This window comes from Anser cygnoides, chromosome 5 (assembly GCF_040182565.1).
Source record: "Anser cygnoides isolate HZ-2024a breed goose chromosome 5, Taihu_goose_T2T_genome, whole genome shotgun sequence".
Taxonomy (NCBI): domain Eukaryota; kingdom Metazoa; phylum Chordata; class Aves; order Anseriformes; family Anatidae; genus Anser; species Anser cygnoides.
In genome coordinates this window covers 54950400-54969911 of record NC_089877.1, presented here as the reverse complement: position 1 = coordinate 54969911, position 19512 = coordinate 54950400, and the positions used below count along the sequence as shown (strand labels likewise).

General features: G+C 37.6%; 1 long non-coding RNA gene across 1 annotated transcript in view; it reads left to right on the top strand.

Moving 5' to 3' along the window:
- The window catches only part of LOC106047813 (uncharacterized), a 207266-nt gene that overhangs the window by 44150 nt on the left and 143604 nt on the right, over positions 1–19512 (top strand). Inside the window, exon 4 of the long non-coding RNA XR_010832008.1 lies at positions 13367–13422. This is a non-coding gene — a long non-coding RNA (uncharacterized lncRNA). The remainder of the gene's footprint in view (positions 1–13366; positions 13423–19512) is intronic.

Below are 19512 nucleotides of genomic sequence, written 5' to 3'. Positions count from 1 at the left end.
ATGTCTTGGCATCCTTCTGCCATCTTATTCTACCATTCTTATTTGCTTGTGTAAGCTGTCATCTTACTCTGATTTGATGTGTCCCTGCTGTAGCATTCTGAAATAAGGAATGCATGAAATATATCTTTCATATGAGCGTGCATTCTAGTTTTGCTCAGACATGTCTGTGGTCAAAAACTGATATTCTCTGTCTAGTCATAGAGTTCAGAGGCCACACTTTTAACTTATCTAGTAAAGCCTATTTTCCTAGAGAATTGGCTTGTACATAAAGTATATAGAGAATAGAACATTTTAAAAATTATGTGTAACTCATACACAAATACAGGGCTAGGAGCAGAAGTCATAGAATGTCACATGTGAGAGCCTTTTTTTTTTTTCCATTTTTTAGTTTTGCTGTCATTTTATAACAGTATTTCTTTAAGTTTTACATGATATATCTTTTTTTTTCTTTTTTTCTTTTTCTTTATCTTTTTTTTTCTTTTCTTTCTTTTTTTTTTTTCATTGGGGAAGAAATCAGACTCTAATGGTGAGACAGCTTAAAAATAATTGTAACTAGGAACTGGGCCATGATTAAAATTGTTCAGCTGTTCATTTTATTGTTTGTTCCCAAAACCTTAAATGCACTCTCTGAGAACAATAACAACAGTTAGCATGTAACTCTGTATGGGCCAATTCATGCAGTCCTCTCTCAGCCCTTTTTTACTCCAGAACTCCTGTTTAGAGTGCTTTGTAAGGGAGTCGGGGTTGGAACTATATGTTCTAACTATTTTGTAATATTAACACGGAAGCTACCATGGGGTGAGAAGAAAAAAGCTGAGAGAAAGCAATGAAATGAAATCTATCCTACTAGCATATTTGGATTCAGGAAATGTATAGTAGAGAGCAGGATGTGATGTCCCCTTTGGACAATACCTGCATCTCAACTTCACAATGTAACTTCACAATGAGGATTATAGTGATAGAAACTTCAAAGAAAAACAAAATGTACAGAAAAAAATGATGGCCATTTGCTACACTAAACTATAAACTGGCTTCATAAGTAAGAAATCATTTTTTGTGTTAGTTGACCTTAGCTGGTGCGTGGAAGATGTTAGCTTCCTGAGGCATTGATTTGTTGACCTTCTTGGTTGCTCTGACCTCCAGATTGATTTGACCTTCTTCGACCTACAGATGCTTGGCACTTCTGTTATTATGAATGGACTTTCTTTTTACACATCTTCCAAAATACTGGCCTGTGTTTCCACTTCCAGAACAAGCTTCTAAGAATGGTGGTGAAATGTAGGGAACTTTAACCTGTTGTGACTGAGTTGTGACAGAAGTGATGAGTTACATTTGGTGTGGGATTTTCAAAACTCCATTGTTTTTCAACAGCTGCTGGAAGTTGAAGTCTTAGAGGCACTTGTGAAAGTTGCTCCCAGAGAGTCTATTTATAGTTAACTACAGTGCATACTGATATAGACTATATAATTCACAATGCCTTTCGAGTATAAAACCTCATATCACATCCTTAATATTTTGATTTCACTGAATTTCAGTTGGGTTACCAAGTGTGCATGGAATACTTAATTTAGGAAGAGCTACTGTAAGCATAATTTGAACCTTTTCTCTTGGGAGAGGTACTGAAACCTCATACATGTTTTAGGATGAGTAAGGATCTGGTGTTACTCACAGTAGGAGCCTCATTTAGAGCCCATTTATGTCAATGGAAACACTTCCCTTTGCCTCAGTGGGCTGTGGACCAAGGAACATGCAAGAGTAACTGAACTAAGGATTCTGCTGACTGTAACGTATAGTATATGCTGTACAGTTTTACAAAAATAAACACATTTGCTAAGCCAAAATACTTAACATTTAATTTAAAAAACATAATATAAAAAGAATGGATTTTGCTTTACTGATGTTTTAAGCTGTAATTTAATGTAGCATAGTGAAAAGGACACCAAATATTCTAGTTTTGTATCATTAGAACCAGATGGCCCATGAAAGACTTTTGGCTAAACTAGAATTGGGAAAGCTTGTAAACTCTGGATAGCCTGAAAATGTGCTCAAACTTGCTATATCAGATGATATGCCCAGTTTTATAATGTGAAATTCTTTGGCCATTTTCCTGACATCCTGGTAAGGTGTTATACAATTTAGGCAATTACAAGAAACTTTTTTGGATGCTACTGTCATTATTGTTCTGCTTTGGAACTGGAAAAACAACGAAATTACCCTAATATAGCTAAGTGGAGTATCCCGGAAAACATCACAGTGAAGAACTAATAAAGAATTGTTATTACTTATTATTGACTTACTGTGTTTATATCATGGGTCAAATTTGTTTATGTGGAAAATGCCAGAAAACAACAACAACAACAAAAAACAAACTGTCATGACCTTTATACTGTAAGAATGATACATCTTTTCTCTTCACCATAACAGCAGTGCTGTTAGTTGAGCTACCCTAACTGTGACCAGTCACTCCAGAACGCAATATTACAGTAATACTGATCATTTATATATATACAGAATGATATGGGCAACTTAGCTGTTAAAATTTCCTTCAGTATTAAGTCCATCACTACAGTCCTGTGGCAGTCCTCCTGCAACCTGGAAGATACCTTGCCTGTGGCCCACTACTGTTTACCCTATTTACTTGTGTAGTCTGAGAAGTGGAGGGAAGAGGCAGCTTCTATGAAGTAGACAGGTAGGAATTGACACAAATTGTTGAGGAGTGATAGAGGTAACATGAAGTGTATTTTCCACTGCTAATATAGACTGTATGAAAGAAAACTGGGCACAACACTTAACGAATTTCAGTTATATTTAAGGTCAGAGAGAATTTCTATGGCCTTCTTTCCTAATTTGTATAGCAGACTGCCAATGGTAATCTGAATTTGAATTAGATCATATCAAGTGTCTTTCGGTGCTACTCTTAATGGTCCCAATGACATTTTCATACAATATTGTCATATCTTGGGCATTATGAATGTTTTTATTTTTTTACCTTTTTTTACCTTTTTTTTTTTTTTTCTCTCTCCGTGATTTCCTACTAATCCCTCTCAGGTGAGAACTTCTTGCCTCTGCTGTGTTAGTTGGTTTCATTGTAACTAAGTAAACTGTTTGCATATATGAGGCAAGCAGGATCAGGTTCTCCGTGCAGGTGCCTGTTAATTTAAATACTGAAGTATGGTTTTGCTCTACGTTTTGCAAGTATAGATCAAGCGGATTTCAGTGGAGCTCCTCACTGAAGGGCTGGAATGGAAAGTCCTTCCAGGAAGTTAAATGACCTTTTAAAGAAAACCACATTTAAAAACATAGTAATAAGTGAGCTACAGTAGGCAGCACAAGTGCTCGATTCAGCAGCATTGTGCCTCTGAAGAAGCCAAGGTTCAGTTATAACTTGTGTATGCCGCTTGTTTTCTGTCAAACTGTATACCCAAATCCCTGGTAGATCTGCTAGCCTGATTATTTATTTATTTATGTATTTATGTATTGAGCATATATATATATATATATATAGGTACGTGTGCAAACACTTCTTATCATGTAGTTGTCTGCTAGGGGTTGTGAATTTATATCAGTGATTTGCACAACAAAGTCAGATGGGCACACATAGCCCTGTAAATATTGACAAGATGATATGTCCTTTGGTCTCCTGTAGTTTCACAGGAGGGTGCTGGATTAGGATTTTCTTTGCTTTTAATCTTTCTGAGTTCAGGACCTTCCTTTTCCTTTGAACATTAAGACCAAGTGAATCAGGGTCCCAGGACTTCATTTGTGACAACTGACAATTTCTGTATGTTTAGCTGAAATGAAAACTTTTATTGTTTCCACCTGCTCAACCAGATCCTTCCAGGATTAAAGATAAAATAAAAAGTGAAATGATCACTCTAAAGTCATGACATCCATAGTTCTATGTACAAAATCATATACTGCTTTGGTTTTGCTTAATTAGATGTTAGAATTTATTTGGGAGATATTTGTATCTTAATGAAGGTTTTGAAAAATTTAGTCTGTTTTAAGTTTGTAAGGGAATTTGAAGCAAGACAAACAATGTGATTTTGGGTTTTGTTGTTAACATTTCTCAACACTGGCCATGTCATAAAACCCAACACATTCATTTGTATAATTTGGCCTTAGGGAACAGGGAGAGGTGGGGGATGGACAGTGGAGAATGCACTGCAAGAGTAGTAGAGCTTTGGATCAGAGAGACTATTGCAGAAGCTTGTGAATTTGGAAAAAGCCATGTCTGTTTTTAAAAAAATGTGGAAAGAATCTTGACTCGGATGGCTATAAACCATTTTTTAAATCTGTGAGCTACAAACTTATCTCTACAACTTCCTGAGGAAGGGAAGTGGAGAGGGAGGTGCTGATCTTTTTTCCCTGGTAACCAAAGACAGGACATGTGGGAATGGCACAAAGGTGCACCAGGGAGGTTCAGACTGGACATTAAGAAAAATGCGTTTACTGTGAGGATGGTCAAACACTGGAACAGGCTTCCTAGAGAGGTGGTTGATGCCCCATAGCTCTCAGTGTTCAAGAGGCATCTGGATAATGCCCTCATTAATATGCTTTGACTTTTGGTTAGCCCTCAAATGGTCATGCGGTAGGACTATATGATCTTTGAAAATCATTTCCAACTGAACAATTCCTGTTCTGTTCTGTTCTGTTCTGTTCTGTTCTGTTCTGTTCTATTCTATTCTATTCTATTCTATTCTATTCTATTCTATTCTATTCTATTCTATTCTATTTCATACTGTCCTTTAGGGAAATAACAAGAAATCAGACCTCAGGCAAAGAGTTAACTTTGGAACTTGCAATGAGTAGGAGTTTATATTAAAAGATACCTGAGTGTTGGCCCACCAACTGAATGAATTATCTAGAGAAGCCTCTACATAAAACAAAATGCTTCCCTTTAGAGCTCTTGTGTTACTTTGCATTGTGCCCCAAGTACTTGGTTACTCTGGTGCCAGAGTATGCATTCAGTTGTGATCCTGAGATTTGTACTTCCCTGTCTTCTGTTCTTGCTCTAGAGGGGAGTGAGATACATGCCAGCCAAATGATCTCTTCCTCCACTATATCATCTTAGTGCTTCAGGTCTTAGTGGTTCAAACTCAAACCTAACTTTTGCTTCATCCCCTCTAAACTACCTCTGTGAGCTCAAAGTGTGCTCCCCATGCCTATGTACTGGGAAGCAGATGATGTGTTCAGAGAGGCTGGGGGAAGCATATCAGCCATTGCCTGCTCTGAGGTAGTGTCTTAGAATAATAGAATCATAGAGTGGCTTGGGTTGGAAGGGACCTTAAAGATCATCTAACTCCAACCTCCCTGTCTTGTACAAGGTAACTCAGATGCTGTGGAATGCAAAACACCTACATGTCTTCTGATAACAAACTGGGTCAAACATAAATGACCCTATAAACTATACTGAGTGGTGTAATTATATTGTTTTTAATGGAGATGCCAGAAGGAGCATGTGGCTGCATATTTTGAGTACTTCTGCTGTAAATGTAGATTTTTTTTTTTTGAAAATATCTTAGAAGACATCTTGTAAAGTAGGCAGGGAAGCTTTGCCTTCCTCCTCATTCATTTTCTAGCTCCTCTATGAAATATGATGAGAATTAGAGTTGTTGATCTTCCAAATTTGAGAATTTTAAGAAGAAAAAGTTCTTGCCAGTTAATAACAATAATTACTTATGGCCCATTTGCAAATTTTGCAAGTTATCATTTTGCACTGTTGCTACATAAAAAAGTGCTTTGGTCCTAGAACGAGCAAATAACATACATGTTAAATAATGAAACACCAAACCGAGGAAGCTCTTTTGAGGATGTTAGTTGGATTCTAGGAAGTAGAGAGAGGGGAAAAGAAGGAAGGACAGACTTTATAATGCTTGCTTAAAAGTTACCTTGCACATTACCAAGTAGTGAGGATTTGTAGCTCTGAGTATAAAGGTTTTATCATAATTTCAGATCAAGTTAGAAAAATATCCATTAGTCCCCCAACCTGTTTGAATTAATACAAATAGGTGAAAAAAACACCCAAATCAATGGTAGTGTTTTTAGTCTGGCTAAAGTCTCTACTGCCACATGAAGCAGTAAGCGCAACATTCCTGTGAATGGGCAGTGATGTACAACTTTAGAGCCAACAGACGAGCAAGTTATCTGAAAGTTAAAACACAGCATGGCCACACTAACCAGGAATTAGCAGGATAATTTTCAGCAGAAATTCTTTCTCTAGTTTGCATTGGGTGACAAGGTGACAGCGTCCTGTCATGTTCTGCAAGAGAGTGATCTGAGTGCTAACTCAAGTGTTGACTCTCTGCCTTGGGAAAGCTTTTGGGAAAAAAAACATAAAGAGGAGTTTTTGTAGAGGAGTTGGAAGACAGTTCACATATTCAAGTCATATCTTCTAAGGGCAGAAGGGACCACAGTGAATGCTCTCTGGCCCTACTGTAGCACAGAATTTTGAAGAATCATTACTGCTTCCCACATCTGTTATGTGATCCTGTAATAGCTCCTATTCCAATGCATATCCACAGACAGGATGGTTTTAACATACATCAAGTTGGCCAGCCAGTCAGCTCTTTTGAGGTGCATAATGTAATTATTGATATGAAAATCAAAACAAGGTACCATATAAAGGCAGCCACTGTCAGATCATTATGGATGAGACCATCAGTCTTGTTGCCTTAACAAACCACGTATTCATTATCGTAGCTCAGGGCATTTTTTTCTTTGCTAAAATTGGCTGATCTCTCAATGAATATTGCAAATCATAACGCAAATTATATGCCTTAAGCTGTCTCCATTTTTGATTTGCAGTGCAGTTCAGGAGCTTTATTTGTGTCACTGCAAAGCAACCCCCTGATGGAGGAAAGTGAGGCAGACATGCAATGAATGGACTGCAGAATTCTGTGTGAACAAGCAGTAATTCAACTCTCTAGTACAGAGCCATCTCCATGCTATGTTTGGGCTTCATCTTGGACTCTGTCTCCTGTGAGCTCCCTCACAGGAGGCATAGTGCTGGCTTTGACAGTGTTTTGATGAAGACTCAAGTTGTCATACCAAAGAGATTAAAGCTTGACTGCTAGTGCTGTATCTCAGCTCTATTAGTGTCAAAAATGGAAGGCCTGGGGGGAAGAAGTGAAAACATACAAATTTTACTCCTGAGCTGATCAAAAATTAGACATTTTTTTTTTTCACTCCCCATCTCATCTCCAGATAATACTGTTCTTTCTCTTTTGAAAGACCTTGGACTAATTTTGTGTTAAAAACATAAGCAGAACAGAAGAAAAAACACACAATAAAACTGTCAAATAAAAATTTTTCTTAAAAGATATTATTTTTTTCTCAATTAAGTGATTTTCATTTTTCAATTGAAGTAGATGTTTTATACATATTTGACCTTTTTACAAAAAAGCCATAATGTAATATTGACAATCACCAGTTTCAATAAAAAATAAAAATCCAATGGAACAACTTTGAAAAGGAATTGTTAAAGGCAAATTAATTAGGCCAGAGTACAATTTTATCTGCACCATAACGTGCAGTAAGTTCAGTGGCAATTGCGAGTAGTATACGGGCACCTGTTAACATCTGTTTTCTGTGTATCATTTACTGTCCAAGCACGACAACCTCCTTGTCATATTGACCTTAAACTAAAGTCATTCAAGAAATAAGGTAAGAACAATGAGTCACAGTTATTGCTTGGATCAAGCAGAGGACCAAGAACTCTTGGAGTTATTCACCTTCAGGGCATGTTTTACAGCCCAACTTCTTGAACAGATATCGAGGGAAAGTTGGGAAGTGTTGGCCTCTATGAGATGGGGAGATGTTGTGCAATGGGATGTTCCTCTGGTTTTTACATGTGGGTGGGGTTTTGTTGTTCTTATTTTTATTGTTATGGATTGAGAGATGGGGAATTGTTTTTCCATTAGAAAAAGCAAAACAACTGCTTTCTGTGTAGAATGACCTTTTAGATTATGTGCATGAACCACAAACAAAAAGAACACAATGAAATGCTCCATGGGCAAGCATAGTGAGCTTGACTCACCACTATGTTACTCCAGTTCTGCACCAAATCAGTTCAGCTGAACAAAAATGGAGCTTTGCTACCCATACTATTTGAAGGGAAGAGGTCTCATACTGCTCTTCTGCAGAATCCTTCCAATTACACCAGAGGATTCTGGTTTGCAGAGAATAAGCACTGCTGATTCATTGTGGAAAGAGAATCACTGTCTGTGGGAATCCTTTTTTAATGGCTATATTGGCTGGATGTCATGAAGAATCAAGACAGTACAGAAAATCTTGGCCCAGTGTAGTGAGATAGAGGATGTATATGACATGAGATGTGTATCGTGTACATGACGTGATGTGTCCTGACATGACTTGACATGTTTCAGGAAGAATGTTCTGAAAAATTAGACTAAACAAAAAGATCTGTGGAAGTTGCATTTCCTAGTTCACAATGACCTTCGTAATATCAGAGAAGGTTTCAGCACTTTGACTGTTTTACAGAAAATACTTGCATCTATGTCAGTTCTAGGAAATAGGCCTTCTAATGGGTAGTGGCTGACATAACACATATGTCACACTTATCCTTGTTCGGATGTTTTGAGGCTTTCCTTTGAGTAGCTCTCTACCACAGAAATAAATCATCTCCTCATAGAGAGCAGATGAACAACAACATGTGAAAAGAGGATTTATGGCTGTGGCTGCTTTTCTAAATGACTTAGGTGCCCTAGACTGTAGTTCGATAGTGCCTCCTAGAGGCATAGACTATAGGTAGGAAGGAAGGAAGCTGCAGTATAGCTGATAGGTTGAGGCAGTATGCATTGCCAATTGTGTGTTTACCAGTGTGTTGGCTGATTTCCTGTGCATCTGTTGTGACTTGTGAGTATTTTATTCATTTAATGCAATGGAAGTTCTCAGTACTTGGTCTCTGAAACAGTGTAGACTGCCTGTTGATATGAAACAGTATTTTATGGTTTCTGGCTTGCCTTTATTCTCCCATTGTAGATGATATATTAATAGGTGTAAGCCTTTCAGGTGAAACAGGAATCCTTGCTTTCCTGGAGATGGTGAATCTCGGTGAGAATTATGCAATTCCCTGAAGGTATATCACAGAGGAGAATATTGACTGGCAGACTTGACTACATTGTAAACACTTTAATGTTCAGTAAAGATAATGGCTTGCAAAACCTAGACTAATTTGTTTCTGGTGACTGACTCCAGTAGGCTGTATTCCTGAAAGTAAACCAAAATGTACAGAGACTTTGTAAGCTGTGGCTCATCTTGCAATCTCTAGATAAGTGGTTTTTCCAAAGCTTTTCACCTATATTGACACTGAGTTGACTTCAAGTTGGCTAGTGGGTAGTATAGAAAAGAATGTTGCATATTGATTTAATATAGGACAGAAAAGAATGAATTTGGACACTCACCCAGACATTTGTTTTGGCACTTGGCATTCAGAGGGTAAATTTCTGGCACCTGCATCAGACAGGCTGCTTTCTGTAATTTGCCTCATTCAAAGTGAATAGGACTGAGATTATATGACGTGCCATAGCCCCAGGAAGTCCACTGGTTTGTGTAGACCATTAGACACTCCTGGGATGGGTTAAATCATTTCAGTGTGCTGCAAGGTTTCAAACACTTTCTGAGAAAGACCCATTTCTGGATAAAAAAGCTTCCTTTTGGACACATGCCTTCTGTTTACAGCTGCTTCCTTCTTTTCTTCCTATCTGTGGTCATGTTGTCTGTTTGAAGTCACATTGTTTTACTCTCCCTATTCTATGGTGAATGCTGGGTAGGACCACCAGGAAAGCAAATATTTCAGGTGTCTTCCATCAGTCTTTACTGTGACAAGTATTTATTCTTTCTGAACAGAAACTAGTCGTTCTGGATAATGCTACAATTCATTTGGCCTTCCTCTAATTTCATCATGTTCTTCCTGTCCATGCTTCTCTGCTCCTTGTTTCCTCTATGTTTGCCTGGGTTCCTTGCTCCTGCTTATGACTCCAGTTCCTGTGACAGCTCCTGGCTCTTTTCCTGTCATTAATTAGGGTCCTGGTATTAGGGGAAGGTGTTGTTTTCCTGTCTGCCCAGATTCAGAACAGGCATCTGGACCTTTATTAGGCAATAAGCAGAAGCAGAAGTGCAAAGCAGAAACAAAGTCAATGTAACCACACAACTGAGTGTGTAGTAGGAATTCTGCCAGTACAGGACCATCAGAACCTGATCAGTGATGTATGGTTGTTGTAGTAGTAATAAAGGCTACACTTTTAGGATACACAAAGGATGATTGTCGGTCATCCCCTTGGATTGGGATGAGAGGTGCAGCTACAAGCCACTATTATATGGTCTTGAGGTATTATAGCTTTGATTGTATAGGCTTCTTTTTAAAAGCAACAACAACAGCAACAACAAAAAGAACCCCACAACACATTTAAATGTAAATAGAAGTTTCACCAGGAGTAGGAGGAGACAGACTACATAGGAAAAAAGTACAGGAGCTTATGCACACATTTCTGTGCCAAGATGATATGTGATGGCAAAATTTTGAACCTGATGGAGATTTTGTATTTGTCAGGGAACCAGTTCAGCCTATATTCATGTGAAATTACATTTTTTTTTTTTAACCAAGTTATCAGTTGAAAGGAAGACTAGACTGATCTTTACCTTGGCTGAGGAAAAAAAAAACACAAACATTTCTGTTGGTTATATCTGGTCAACAACCAGTTCTTTACAAGGTTTTGTGCAGGCAGAGAGTACTGTCTCGGAGATGAGAAACAAAATTGCAAACAAGATGGTATATGGCAAAAAGTAGAGCCCAAATGCATGTTCTATTTTATAGAGCAAAACCCAAGCAATATTGAGAATCTGTAGTGCATAAAACTTCCTGTGTGTGAAACCAGATGGGTTTGTAGCAGAAACAGTTCTACTTCAGAGGATGTTGAAAATCTGCTCTTACTGGGTATGGAAAAGTCCCAACGGGTACTCGTCAAGCAGTTCTAGGTCTTGGGGCCATCTCAGGATTCCACTGGAGCATCTTGTTACCCAATTTCATTTTGGGAAAAAATACAACCAACTAAACAATGAAATGATTTTTTTTTTTTTTTTTAAATTGAGTGTATTGAAATTTCCTTCTTCCAGGAAAATTTGAGATGCCATGTTTTGACTCTTGTTTAGAATGAAGACTAACTTGGAACCGTAGCAATTTCCTCCATAAAGAACAGAATGTTTGAGTTTTTATCAGCCTTTGGAGAACTGTGGCACTCTCTGACAATGGAATCTTTATGCCAGATCAATACCTCAGACAAGAGAAACACATCACAAAGTTACTCGAGCATACAATCTCAGAGCCTCTCCTGTAGGTTTGGTCTTTGACAATTTGTAAAATTTTTGTGCTATTTGTAATTTTTTTTTCCTTTCCTAAAGCAAGTTAGTAAGTATACAATAGTTACCTTGTTGTGGTATTTAAGCAGAAATGAGGTAGCCGAAATATATGCAAGTAGATAGGTGGTCAGAATTATACTCTAGTATTGAGTTGACCTCCTCTAATGTACTTCTAAGTGTTCAGGAATAGATTAACTGATGCAAGTAGTTTATTCTATAATAGAAGTATGCTTCTCATTGTCAGAGAAAATGGTTTTAAGAACAATGACGTGTACCTCCCCTTAAGCTCAGACAAGGCTTTATGAAGTGACCTGAATGTTTTCAGCAATAATTTTTTTATTCTCTGCAGTTGGATTGAGGATGGCATTTGACTGTGATTTTTGTATGCCGAAATGTATCTTAAGTCTGGATGGGCAGGTATAAGCTATACCTGTAAATCTGTAGCAGCAACAGGACAGGCAGAAGATATTCCTTGAGTCTGTGCTGAAGACTCTGCTATGAGACTGGAAGTGACCTACTTACCCATCTTAGTCCTCTAACCATAGAATTTTCTATCACTGTTTTGAACCTAAAGAGTACTAGTACTTTGAGTTCTACAAACTTTGCAGCACTGATTTTGAGGAACTGTCTGTTGACCCATCTGCAGCCAGCTGACTGACTCATCTTGTTTTTATTAGATCACTTTCAATAGTCTTTATGAACAAATTCCATTGAAAATTTCCTGATTATGAAGTGTTATCATATATAATTTCAGATATTTTCCTCAAAGACAGTGTAACCATTGTCTTTATATATCTAATTGCAAATTTATCTTTAAAAGTCATGTTACCAGCTTCCATACAGTATCAATCATGCTTGATATTCCACTACTGAGGCTGTTGGCATTTTTAAAAAGCTGTAAAGTTAAAAAGGAATGAAGTAGCCTCAAATAAGATACTGCAAATTTTAGTTTATTTATGATTGCTCTCATGCACCTTTAGAAAGAATTGTGAGGTCTGTTCATCTGTCTCTATGATTAAGTGATGAAGTGTGTCTGTGATGTGCTTGTACAGACTCGTATTTGTTACCAGAATTTATGCAGGTAAAGTTTTGTGTTTTGAAGGTAAAGCTTTGTGTTTACGACTGATTTTTCTGTGAACAGGTACTTTCTCATATTGAAATAACTGTCTGAGAATAATACAGTTTTCCCAGCATTAAACAAGATCATCAGTATCCAGGAAGATTTCCCTGGAAATTTTTCAGCACTGCAGGGATGGAGAGGTCCCTTGGAAGCTCTTCCTGCTGATACATAAGTGAAGCTGCTGAAAGCTCTTTGCCATGTGTTTCTGTAACTTCCATAATCTCTAAACCACACTTGTGTGGTCAAAGTATAGCTGACATGGAAGGGAGTGTTTGTGAGCTTGTGACTGGACTAGTTGCAGTTTCACAGAAGAAAACCAGCTTTGTCTCCCTAATCCTTCTGCTGGCAGGCAGGACATGAAAAATGAAGTTAAGACACTGTACCTATTTATTGCTTAATTTTTTCCCATAAATTCTAACCTTGTGGTTAAAAAAAAATAAAAATCCAGTAATTTTCAAATGTAAACAAGTAGAAAAATAATACTTCAGAAAGCAAGAGCTTATAAGTATCCAAACCCTAAATATGTTAACACAGCTGCATGTCATGTGACCCACCACAGTTCTGACACGAAAATATGTGAAATGTTTGAAAATGTCCATAATATTGCATTTTTCTGATGATCTCCTAATTGAACAAGAGCAATGCAACTGTTAAAAATCCAAATGGAATGAATGAAGAGTTGTGCTGAAATTATATAAACAACCCTTTTCCTTAGCTAATATGTAAAAGCTCCTACCAATACCCTCCCACAGTAATTCTATGCAAGCTAGAGCTCTTGTAATGCTCACTGAATGTATTACTCTGCCTCTGAGTGATCCAGCTGCATTTTAAGCCATTTTCATGTTCTGTTTTTTTTTTTTTTTTAAGGTCAGTGTGCCATAGTTCAGTGAGAAGCACAGTGTCTTCAGATGGTGCTGGACAAGGTAGCCCTCATCAAGAAATATTATTGCGTGGTATTGTAACTAGCCTAATTGCTGTTGCTGATTACACTAATAGCTTGTCTATCTTTATTTGGTGTAGCTCAATGAGTGAAGCTGTTTGTGACACATGGCCAATGGCTGAAATTCTGTGCATTCCTGTTCTTATATTGCCTGCTGTAAACTACGCCCCTAGCCATAGCTGAGTTCCTGTGGTAGGCAAAGCAGTGGTGAGAATACCAGTTGCACATGAGCAATTTGGAAATTGAAATTCATCATCAGTCAAGAAGCTAACTAAGTCTTGAATACTTAAAGTGAAGTGGAAGGTATGTTGAAAGTCACAAAAACATGGAAGAAGAAAAGAAAAACAATGACTTAGAGAAATATGAGAAATATTAGTGGAATTTACTCAGTCATAAATGTTATCTGTATGTTTGTATGCCAGGTCTTCTTTCAAAGCCATAGTTTTTTTTTTCTTTTTTTTTTTTTTCATTTAGTTGGTGTTTAATAATAAACCTAATAAGCTTCTGCAAATATCTACTTGCCCTAGAGCAATAGATATTATAAAAGCTTCAACACTACAATGATAACTGCAGGACATTATCAGTTAACCCAAGACTCCCAGACCAAAAAAAAAAAAAAAAGAGAGAGAAATTAGAATGTCATCCGTATTTTAAAAAATAACACTATTTTCATTTTTTCTTTATTTTCTACTGCTTGATAGCATTGCTTAAAAAAGCAAAAGGGGGAAGGAAAGCATGCTTCAAGCCAAACCAAAAAGAAAGCATGTAGAAAGGTTATTTCTTAGTTAATCCAGTTCCCCATTTTTTAAAAGGTATTTTGTGAAGAAAATTTTTTTAATTCATAAAATTCCTATCAGTTGTACTTCCAACCTGTAATGCTGAAAGTAGGCTGTCACCTCCTAGATATTTGTTACATTCAAAGATGATGTTGTCAAAATTTATGTTTGGGCTGTTTGTGATGGCTTTAGGCTGGTTCTTCTTTTCGTAAAATTTGCAGATATTTTGGAATCATGACCCCAATGCCAATTAACCAAATATTTTTGAATTTTGTGTTCCTCATTCATGAAGAAGAAAAATAGGAAAAGTTGGGCAAGTATTTTGCATATGATCAGTTTTCATAGAATCACAGAATGCCTTAGGTTGGAAGGGACTTTAAAGAGCATCTAACTCCAATACCCCTGCCATGGGCAGGGATACCACCCACTAGATCAGGTTGCTCAAAGCCCCATCCAGCCTGGCCTTAAACACTTTCAGGGATGCAGCATCCATGACTTCTCTGGGCAACCTGTTCCAGTGTCTCACCACCCTTTGAATGATGTGTTTCCTCCTAACATCTAATCTAAATCTATCTGCTTTTAGTTTGAAACCCTTACCCCTTGTCCTATCACTATGGTCCCTGACAAAGAGTTTCTCCCCAGCTTTCCTGTAGGCCCACTTTGCGTACTGGAAGACTGCTGTAAGGTCTTTCTGCAGCCTTCTCTTCTGCAGGCTTGTCCTTTTTCTCTTCTGACACTCACAATATATAAAGCATGATTTGGAATTAAAAATTCAACCAGCTCAGGTATATACCTACATTCATTAAATTAGAATGTATGTCTTTTGGGGCAGGGACTGCTCTGATTCATCCTGTTACTCAGCAAGTATGAGTAATTAGTATTACCTGACAATGTTAGGCAATGCTTTTACGTCACATTAGAAATCATTGCTCCTTCCAAATATATTAACAATATATTTTCCTACTGCTCTCACTGTCATTATGACACCTCTGTAGATGTATAATTGTTGCTAAACAAAAGGGCCATTCCTTCACAAACCATCATGAATTCAGACACTAGAAATCACATTTTGGTTTGTCTTGCAGCAACCTTGTGCTACTAGCAGCAACATGCAGAAAAAGGCACGTATTGTGGAAATGAAGAGGAATGGCCTGAAGGCTGCTGTATACTAAGATTTTCTCCAGGGCTTTTCTGTTAATCAGACAGCTGGTATACCAAGCAGAGATGCCTTGAAGCTTCACATATAAGCATTTTCAAGTGTGTACATTACCATGAGTACATATGTGATAGTATCTAATAATTTGTATATCTCCATGAGCATATATATGCTAGCATCTAAGAATTTTTTATCTAGAAAAGTTTGGCGTTACATTTACCAGACTTTTTTTTTTTTTTTTTTTGCATTGCTCAATATCAGGATATTGGTGATTTTCTGTCTCACAGGTGAGTGCAAATCTTGTAGTGCCTAGACAATGAGAGAAAAATCTGTAGTGTCCAAAAAAAAGTCATTTCTGGCATTATGAAATTCATTTGGCACAACTTGATCTTTATATAATAAATTTCTCTGCTCTGAAGATTTAGATCTCTCGGAACAGTACATGAGCAATTAACAGCAATGAGGTCTACCACAATGTGATCTCAGTTGTTCCTCTTCACACTTTTCACCTCCAAGGAATTGTCTATGGGGCTCGTACCCTCTCTGCTAGCTCAGTGTGATAATTTCTAGGCTTTAAAGATGTTCTCAGTCTTGGTGGTGAACCCTTAAGCACTGCATTTGAAGGGAACTAGTTCCAATGCAAGAGGTGGAAACCTACCTCAAAATCCTCCAGTATGTAAACAAAGTTGGATCAGAGTTCAAGTCAATGCTCTGTCTGATCAAGGCAGGAGTTTGAGTCCTTAACTCCACATATGAATGTCCTAGCAATTATTCTTTAGATCACTCTAAAATGGAACCGAGTCCAATAAGCCACTTCATGCAAACTACTTCAATAATAGTTGAGAGTCAATGAACGGTAGACTAAGAATGACTCTCCAACCTGATGTTAATGGCACTCACTTGGGAAGCTGGGACAAACCCTGTTATAGTAAACATTGTGTGGAATAAACTTCTTCAGTATAAAAAAGGAGTGAAATGTATTAAGTCACAGAGAAAAATCCTTTTGCAACAACTTTATAAATGTTGGGCTGCATTTCCTTGCCTTTTATGTTTGCATTTGCCAAATATTTACATTTGCCAAAAATGTTTCCTCTTGAGACATATGGTACATTTCATGTTAAAGGAAGTACAGTGGGCTGGGTGGGGATGGTAGCGGTTTTGGTGTGGAAACCTGGAAAAATTGTGAATTCGGTTCAGTTTGAACCAACATTCTTTTTCAACTGTTTGGCTTGGCAGCCGAACTGAAAAACTAGTTATTTGCACAGCCCTAAGCCCTCCTTTGCAGTTGGACCCCTGCGTTTTACTAGGAAAATTGTAGCATAGTCCCTGGAGCTGTTCATCTATGGCACAGAGTCATGAAATGGAAGTCCCACTAAAAGTTAGGAGTGTCTGAAGCTTTCGGAAATGCAGGAGCTCTAAAGTGGGATTAAAAGCTGGTATCCATAGTACGTATACTACTGGACTTTCCAAAGACACTATTGTTTTCATAGATTCCATCTGTCACTTGCTTAACTAAAAGATACCTCTGATGAACATCTTTATGGGAAATATTAGTAAGAGGAGAGTTCTTGACTTGTGTGCATTGTTAGCTGGGAACAGAGACATTCCTTTCTCTAACTTTTTCATTTCATGATGTAATGAGAACATTTTAAACCAGGACAAACAAATTACAAGTGCCAAGCTTTTTCCTAAATGCTGCTTATGATCAAACACACCCATCCATGCTTTTAAATATCTCATAATTAAACATGCATAAATGGAGACTTAATTTGAACATGTAAATTAATCACATGTTGTAACAATTGAAATTCATAACCGAACATCCATTAGCAGACAACGCTGTTCCTCATTCTTTTGTTTGCATGTTTATAGTAATCACGCAATAGGATTTATGGTGCATGTCACCCTTTGAAAATTAATTCTGAATCAACATAGGAGATGTGTTCCCATTTCTATTGTATAGCTTTACTCTATGAATGCAAATAATAGCAAATTAAGCCCCAGATGTCTAAAGAGCAGCGGGAGTGACCATTTATTTGATGTATGATGCACGTCATGTCATTTCTGTGTCAATCCTCAAGGGGTTAAATGAGTTTCATGGCTTGGGCATTTTAAGAAAATAATAAACAATGAAGCTCATCCAAAAAACAGCTGCTGTTTTTTCTTTTTTTTTTCCTTTTTTTTTTTTTTAAAGAAGACAAAGATATTTAAAACGTGTTTTCAATTGCCTGCTAAGAAAATAAGTTTACGTAAAAGAAACCTCTTTTCCTCCTGAAAAATTGTGATTTTACCTTCTGCAGTAATTTAGGAAAAGCCAACATTTATCCATGTATTTAGCAACTAAAGAAATGAATTGCTGTGGTGGGCTACATTAAACATAGATGGATCAGAATTAGGTCAGTGGAGAAAACACAGGCTGTACCCTTCAGAGCTAGGCATGCATGCACATTACCTTAAAGATGTTTGTGTAATGGATGTCTGTGTTTGCCTGCATATTTCAGTGCATGCACACGATAGACCATGAAGCTTTTTGTAACAGGCATTTGTGTGAGAAACATCCCCAGCATGTTTTCATTTCCATTGAATAACAACAACACTTCTATTGATAGGAGTAGAATTCACTTGACTCTCTTGGTGTCAGATTTCACTGCAGAGCTCCATCTTCATCCTCTAAATGCGGAGCCTGGTCAGTATAGCCACTTCCTTAACTTTACTGGGTGTTAGATCAGGCCTTGGAATTCCTCTCCATCAGCTAATGCTTATTCAGTTGACAATACTACGTTTAGCTTTCTCACCTATGCAGTTGAAGTTCTTCACAACCGAACCTCTGCCTGGGTTTTATTGTATAAACCCAGCTTGGTGCTCAATGTCCTGCTTTCTAATGTGCTACACAGCTGTCTCATGCTCTTGGCTTCATGCCATCTCCATGTTACACCGCCCAGTAGGTCAGCCGCTTCCACTCTGTTGTTAATGCCTTTTATAGAACCACTTTTTTATAGTGCTACTTACAGGAAATGCCTTTCCTGTAACACCTCTGAATCATTTACAGTCTAAAATGTTGCTATATGCATCTCAGGCTTAAAGGATCCTATCTTGCCCTATTCTGTGTAGTAACATCACAGAATATATAGACAATGCATTGACTTGCGATAAAATTAAAAAGGAATTTTTTAAAGAAAAACAACTCATCTTCTGGCACATGACTACTAACTTTGATGGGAAACACCTGGACACACATCCGAACTTGGACTGATCAGTTATCAACCTTGAGCCTAGATAATGAGGGGAACTATACTGGTACAGAGTGTACTAAGTGTGAAGGTGGGAAAGTGTAAAAATTCAGCAAAATGGCTTTGTGATAATTAGTGGAAAGGAGGTCACAGTGTGTCTTTCTATCCTACGCAAGCCTCTTATTTATTATTGTGGCATAACAGTATATGGCTCTGAGTTTTTAGTGGACTAATACCATTTCTCAGTTGTTTTTCCTTTCTCTTTTCTCACAGTAAGATGCAACTTAAATTCCTAAACTCAAAACCCCCAAAAATTCAACCCACAAGCCCCAGTGGTATTTGGAGTTTATGTATTCTTTAACCAAAGGCCTTTGCATAACCAGATACTGGTACATTCTTTAGTGAAATTCTTGAAGCTTTGGGCTTAACCACTACTTCTTGCATTGAAGTGCTTGAAAACATGTCAACTATGTAGCTGCACTGGAGGGCTGTGCAGATGAGGTATGCCCTTTTTCTCAAAGTGACTGATGGGTGTCAAGGTCCAGACCAAGGCAAGGTCCTGGCTCCAGCTTGAACAGTCCCATGGTGATGTCAGAATTTCGGCATTTATATTTAAATATTTTTTGTTATTATCATTATTACAGAGAAAAGCTGAAGATTTGGCATAAATGAATCTAGTACAGAGATATCTGCTGGAGTAAGCAAAGAACTTTAAAGCTTTGTGAGTTGGGAATTGCCTCATTCATTTTTTCATAGGTTATTAATTCTGAAGTCTTTGTGCTGCCTGCAGCAGTGGACTTGGGTGTGGGCAGGAGAAGTTCACCAAATTGTGGGTAAAGAGGCTTGATTTCTGAAAGAACAAAAAGGAACAATACAGAAAAATCCTTGTTGGAAGGAGAGATATAAAAGTG